Source organism: Octopus bimaculoides, chromosome 2 (assembly GCF_001194135.2).
Source record: "Octopus bimaculoides isolate UCB-OBI-ISO-001 chromosome 2, ASM119413v2, whole genome shotgun sequence".
NCBI lineage: Eukaryota > Metazoa > Mollusca > Cephalopoda > Octopoda > Octopodidae > Octopus > Octopus bimaculoides.
Window position 1 is genome coordinate 32,998,599 of NC_068982.1, and position 7,791 is coordinate 33,006,389.

Here is a 7,791-nt window from a genome sequence, read left to right on the forward strand (position 1 = left end):
GTGTGGTAAGAATGTTTGTTTCCTAACTATACGGTTTCGGGTTCGGTCCCACTGCATGGAACCTTGGGCAGGTGTCATTCTTATAGCCTGGAGTTGACAAAAGCTTTGTGAGTGGATTTGGTAGAGAAAACAGGAAGAAGCGTGCACGCGTGTGTGTGTACGTGCGCGTGTGTGTGTGTGCGTGTGTTTGCTTCCCACTATAGCCTGACAACCGCTGTTGCTTTGTCTACGTCCTGTAAAATAGCGGTTCGTCCAGAGATATCGATAGAATAAGTACAAGACTTTATAGAAGTACTGGGGTTGATTTGCTCGATTAAACCCTTCAAGATGGTGCCCCAGCATGGCCGAGGTCTAATGACTGCAACAAATAAACGATAAAAGATACCACTATAACTATTTCCGGTGCAGCCAATGAGCAAGCCTGAACATGCTCACTAGGTCAGCTAGAAATAGTTGCCAAGTCCCCTCTAAATGCTATTCTACTGTGTTTTAAAATAATGGAGAAAGGAACTACCCTTTAAATAGTGCAAGCCAAAATTTCCTATGTTCGAAAAATTGACGAGATGGCCATGGCCATAACGCCTCTAATAACGTTTAACGTGCTCGATCAGATCAGATTTGGGACTAAACCTAAAAGATGTGAAACATTACACGTTTTTATTGTTGTTGCCGTTAACGTTTTAGTTGAGGTGAGAGGCAGTATCCAGGACTCTTTACATGGCCTCCAGCACTGATAGGAAGGAGAAAACTATTTTTAGACAGAGGATTTGGCTCGAATTCTTGCAACAGTGTAAACTCTGCTAAAGGTATTATATGATGATGTCATACGAGGCAATAATGTATGCCACCCAAGTAGAGTAGAGAGGAACGGGAACTCGTAACGCAAAGGACTGAGACAGACACCACAAACAATACAGTCCAACGTTTTTGTACTTCCGCCAGTTCATCGACCTGAGATTAGCCTTTTTCTTTTTTTTAATTTAAGAAGGATAAAAGGGGAAGTTGATCTCAGCGGGATTTGAACCTAGAACTCAGAGAGTTATGACAAATACCGTGAGGCTCTAACAACTCTACCAATTCGTTTTTATTTGCTTAATTATTTATCTAATTATCTGCCTTTTCTCGTCTTTCTAGAACATAGCCTGTAATGAAAAAGATCACAGAATTTCAAAAGGATAAATAGTATTTGTTATATTCCAAGACTACAAAAATGTCATCTGCTATGAAGATTGCGGAGATGAAAAATTGCAAACAGCTTTAGAGGCGCCGATCCAATTTGACTTTGCACGATAGGGATCGAATCCCTGAAATCAACCCAGTAACTAGGGATTCCTAGTAGGTCCCGAGTATTTTCTCATCTCTATCACATTCCTACCCTTTGTACGCACTACGCATTGCTATAAGAAACCTCCACGTGGTAGCTCACCCTGCTTGAAACATTAGCCAATGTTACCTCAAAATCACATCTTCGTCTACATTCCTTTAAAGAAAAGAGATAATCATGGTCAGACCCCCTTTTATCATCGATCCTTTCATTGATAACATCTAGCTATCGCCGGTTCTCTGAAATCCCAAGAGAACCTTTTCATTGAATCCATCTTGTTAACGTCAGCAGCCGGCATTAAAATTTTGTTCACTGCTGAATCAGTGAATGAGGCCGCTATACGTTCGCTGGACCAGCTAAAAATGACCCCCAAATCTACCTCAAATCTTACTTCGCCATAGGTAACACATATTGGTCAATGTAACCCTTAGAATTCGAAAGAGCTGATGGTCACATCTGGAACACCTTTAATCATATTCCGGCTCGATCGACTACAACAACTTAATTATAAGAAAAGAATTATATACATTTGGTAATTAGATGACCTTCCAATTAACTGGTCATTAATCAAATCTAACATATAAAGTCTGAACTCTAACAGAGGAAGGCAAACATACTTTGAGTATTATGTTTACAAGTCTATATTTGGTACGAATGGCGTAAATTAAAACCAATTTTCTTCTTCAAAAATGCACTACAAATATGAAAGGTTACTGAAATCAACATAATTTGGCTGACATTGGATTAAACTTAGTTTGGAGAAATGTGTTTACTTATTTGTCTGCAGCAAGTAGCGTCATAAAATGAGAGAGAGACAGAGAGAGAGAGAGAGAGAGAGAAAGAGAGAGAGAGAGAGAGAGAGTTAGAGAGAGGGAGGGAGAGAGAGAGAGAGGGGGAGACAGACGGGAGACAGAGAGAGACAGACAGACAGAGAGACAGACAGACAGACACAGAGAGAGAGACAGACGGGGACAGAGAGACGGAGGACAGACAGACGGGGAGAGAGAGAGGGGGGACTAAGATGGAACATTATTTTGCAGTGTTAAAAATCGTTCACAGTGAATTAAAATTAGTTTTCTGTAGGTGAAATCTTTAATACTAGAAGAAAATGTGAAACCACATTCCGATAAAAAAACAAATTAATTAAACGTTTTCTAGAAGTGTGGACGTTAATAATTACTTTCTTTTAAGTAAAAATTACATATTCCAAACTAGTTAATGAGTAGCTTTCTTTATTATAGTATAGATAGACATATATAGTCGGATTATAAATTGAATAATTAGAAAAGTAAATCGAAAATTTGTGAAAGAAAGAAACAGTCTTAACGTGAAAGGAAAACACGAGCACAAAAACTAAGGATGTAATAAGGGCCTCCATTGATATGTCCTTGATAATACAACGGAAACAAGCATATACAAAGACCAACGGAATAAGAGAATAATGTCCAAGTGGCACATTCCTGCGTGATTCAATAAGCTGAAAACATGGTGACTCCTATTACCTCTCCAGTTATGGTTGGCCAAAGGTCTCTCTGTGAGAATCTCTTCCACCCTGTAATACCCTTCCAGACAATTGCACACTCTGCTATCACGACTCTCAGAGTCAATGTGGCACACAAGCTACTTCACCTCAACAAGAACTGTACCGTGTGCTGGATACGTTTTTAATCTCAACGGTTTCATTCAATACATGAATACTGTTACACTTCTGAGGTAGCAAATTGTCAAAATAGAGTTACCTTTGTTTCTCCTGTTTCCAGGATCGATAACAAAAGTACCACTCCAGGGTAATGGATTGCCAGAACTGTTAGCGGGTGGGAAGAGGAAAGAATGCTTTGTTGTATCTGTTCCGGTTTATTGCGTTGTAACCGCAAAGCTTGCGATGACACGGATGCCAAACTGCATCGGCCTTGCTTTTCCGATAGATGTGATTGATGGTATGGACAACTGCTAGCCTAGTACTCACAAAACAAAATCCTTGCTCAGGGATGTGCTTTCAAGAGAAAGTCTCGAAATGCAGAAATTCATGCCAACTAAGATCGAAAGTACTCTAGAATTAACCCTGAAATCATTAGTAAACTATCTTCATATCAATACACAAGTGTATATTGTATGCAATATACTGTAGTACATATTCACGTCAGTTATGTAGCTTCTAAGTTCAAATCAGCTCGGATTTAATTTTGCCTTTCGTCCCTCCGGTATCGATAAATTGGTTTTTCCTTACTTTCGAAACATGAGGCCCCGTGCCGATACAAGAGCTTACGCTAAATTAAGGTGGCGAACAGGCAGAATAGTTAGCACGCCGGGCAAAATGTCTAGCGCATTTCGACCGCCTTTACGTTCTGAGTTCGAATTCCGCCGAGGTCGACTTTGCCTTTTCTCCTTTCGGGTCGATAAAATAAGTACCAGTTGAACACTGCAGTCGATGGAAACGACAGCGCCCACCCCACCCACCTCGAAATAGTTGACCTTGTGCCAAAATTTGAAATAAATGTTGCGCCAGATGAGGTGTTATGTTCGGTAAGTGATTTAGCACCCGATTGGGTGTTAAGTTCAGTAAGTGATTTAGCACCCGATTGATAACACGGAGGAAAATATTAAATTCAAACACAGATGCTCGTCTCTTTTTCGAGGTTGTTAGTATAAGAAATGAAATGTTACAAACTGAAAATCAAAAATTTGTTCGTATATTTTCGATATTGGCAGAAAAGTACATATGTAAAGGGACTTGTCTAAATGCTGATAAAAATTAACGATAACATAGTTGAAGAAATATCATGCATGGGATAAAATCTATGACACAGGACCACACACTGAATGGTGAGGGTTTTAATCAAACCAGTTTGCAACTAGCACTAATCATAATGCGTCTGAAAAAGCAAGCTCAACGATGTTACACTCAAAACATAATGAAAGTAATAGCAGTTAAGTGTTCAGCGTGTGCCACTGTTTTCTCCAGGTGAAGGCGCGTGGCTCAGTGGTTAGGGTATTCGGCTCATGAACATAAGGTCGTAAGTTCGATTCCTGGTGGCATGTTGTATCCTTGAGCAAAACACTTTATTTCGCGTTACCACAGTTCATTCAGCAGGCAAAAATGAGTAGTACCTGCATTTCAAACGGCCAGCCTTGTCACGTTGAATCTTCCTTTAATACTACGTTAAGCTTAAGTGTGTCTGTGGAGTGCTCAGCCATTTGCACGATAATTTCTCGAGCAGGCTGTTCTGTTGGTCGGATCATCTGGAACCCTTGTCGTCGTAACCGATGGAGTACCAGTTTATTTTCTACCGCTCCAACGCTGTTAATTACCTAATTTGTTTCGAAAGCTTATTATTATTATTACAGAAATTTTGAAGAAATAAGGTATTTTAATTCCATTAACTAACATTAGATTTATATTATAGTAAACTGATTTACTATCGTAACTATTTCTATTTCTAATATAAACACACGGGTGCGCACTTTTATCGGGGTTGTAATTTACATGACTTGACTGCTACTTAATTTATCAACCGCAGAATGATGAAGTCGACCGCAGCGAGTGGTGAAGTCATAATGTAACGTGACATAACCAGATCCCTATTCCTTATTGCGGTATATTATAATAATGTTCGTAACAGTGGCACAAAGCCACGTATTTTACTTGCAGTGGTATGATCGATTTCGATTATATATTTCAAAAATGGACCAAGGTCATAAAATTGAAGAAGGTATATACGAGTGGGTGTTGAAAAGTTCCTGACTTTGAGTAAAAGAAAATACAGGAGGATCAGTTAGTTATGATTTTATTCAACATATTCCCCTCTCAGGTTCACACGCTTATTGCAGCAGTCCTTCAGTTTTTCTAAGCCTTGTAAAAGAACTCGGAAGGTTGGGCCTCCAGCCAGGCCTTTCGCGACACCCTTAAAGCCAGAAACTTTTCAGCTTCCCCTCGTAGTCTATAAAATCGATCCGAGTAGTTGATTAATACTTCATTTTAACAACACCAGAAGGATGAGTGAGAAAGTTGAACTAGGCGAGATTTGAATTCAGAACTTGAGGTGATATAAAGAAATATTATTAATCTTTCCATAATTCACCTGCTTCAACCATTTGCAGCCGCTACTAAAAGAAATATTGTAACTATTTCCAACATAGGCACAAGTTTACAAGTTTGGCTTTCATTTAGTCGATAAAATAGACCTAAACAGGTACCATATTTTATAAACCACAGAGAGGATGAAATGCAACATTGATACCGATGAGATTTGAACTCAAAATACAAATAGTCATAACTAAGGTTCCATGTGAAAACGAGTGACTCGGTGGTTTTGATTCCCGGACCAGGCGGTGCCTTGTGTTCTTGAGTAAAACACATCATCTCGAGTTGTTTTGTAATCATTTCGACATCTGACGTATGGCACATCGTGCACCTGTACAGGTAACGTTAATTTGATGGGGAAAATGAGCTAATATATAGTACAAACATTTCATCACTATAAACAACTCATCCTTGTAGGTTTGTCTTTCTCCGTCCCGAGAGACTCCCAAGAAAGAAATAGTGTTACAGCCAACCCACTTCCCACGGGTGGTCAATTTTGAATGCTCGCATCAGGAGGTACAGCATTTGTGTACCATCGTATGTTATACATTTGTAAGTCACTAGAAAACCAGGTAACATGCATCTGTTATCGGATCGATATTTCCTGCTTAATCCAGAATCCTGTTTGGTTCGATAAAACACAAATCAAATCAGTAGAATCGTTGTTTTCGAGGGGCCCTCACTCACACTTACAATAAAAACATTTTTTTTTTTTGTAATCATACTACGGAATAGTAAATATTCATTTCAAATTTTGGCACAAGGCTGGGGATGAGGCTTAGTTGATTACATCGACCCCATATTTCAACTGATACTTATTTTATCGACCCCGAAAGGACGAAAAGCAAAGTCGACCCCGGATGAATTTCAACTCAGAACTCAAGGACGAAATGCCGCTGAGCATTATGCCCGGCATGCTAACGATTCTGCCATCTCACTGCTTTATGGAAGATTAAATATTACTGAAAATGAAATGTTATAGAAAGCGAAAACTTTAATCTTCTGGCAACTGCATTTGAAACTTACTCTCTTACTTCATTAGTGGTTTTCAACCGACTGGTTGTGGCCATGCTGGAATAGACACTGCCATCATAACCACATTGTTTTCGAAACATTGTTTTCGAAAACAACATTTTTATCACCCGAGGCTATGTAGACGCATACACTTTTCTCACGTCTCACCTTTTCCCAACCCACTTATTATAGCTCACCTCAAAGATTCTACACAGAGCTATAAATCCCCTGATATCAATCCCCACTGCCCGCCTCCTCCTTCTGCCTACGTTATTTACGTTATTTCCTGCCGAGATCGACCTCCAGATGTTTAATCCTGAACATCAACCGCATCACTTTAATCTCGCCCAGTCTGGGAGGGCCTACTAAAGGTTATCAGTGTTACCTCATTCTCTCTGCTCACAATCTTCCTTTTTATCTCTCATTTACTAAAAATGTGTTATACCGTTTTATGTTGCTTTTTGTTTTATCACCGATTCTCCTACATACCTACACACATACCTTCTTTTTCATTTTGTTTGTTGTTTTTTTAAGCTGATTTCTTTATTCGAATCCAATTCTTGATATATATTCTGTTGTCATTCATAATTTTTCTTTCTTTTGTTCCCACTCACATCTAATATCTCTTTCATAACTTATATACCTTTCTACATGTCCGTTTTCCCCCTCTTACGCTCACATTTCGTCTCTCACTTAGGGGTGTCCTTACCTTCTTTTTTCCCTCCCATCTTCCCCCTCAATCTCCCTTCCTCCCCTTCACCTGTCTCTTTTTCTTTACTTTCACTTTCTCGGTTTCGTTCTTGTTTTTGTTTTTCAGGATCTCTCTGAAACCTCACTATATAGTCTTATTCTAATTTTCATTCACTCTCACTCTCTCTCTCTCTTTCCCTCTCTCTCTTTCCCTCTCTCTCTCTCTCTGTCTCCTGTCTCTATCTCTGCCTCCACCCCATATTCTCTCGGTATCTCTGACCTGTTTTATTCTCTAAAATGTTTTCTATCCCTCTACTTACCCGCCTCAAACTCTTCTTTGACTCACTTTTTCTCAACTTTTTCTAACACCCTTCTTCTTCTTCTTCTTCTTCTTCTTCTTCTTCTTCTTCTTCTTCTTCTTCTCCTCACTCTCTCCCCTCTCTCTCTCTCTTTCTCTCTGCCACACACACATATACACACAAACCCATTCTCATTCTCGTTTTATACTATATATTCTCTCCTTCTCTCATATCCGTACACTGATATCTATTTGCTCTCTCCCACATTTTCTCCACTTCTCAACCATATCTTCTACCCCTGCCTCCATTACACTAACTCAAACCTTTCCTTTCTGATTTACCCAATCATTTTCTTCCTTCTCGTCTCACCTCTCTCCCTCCCT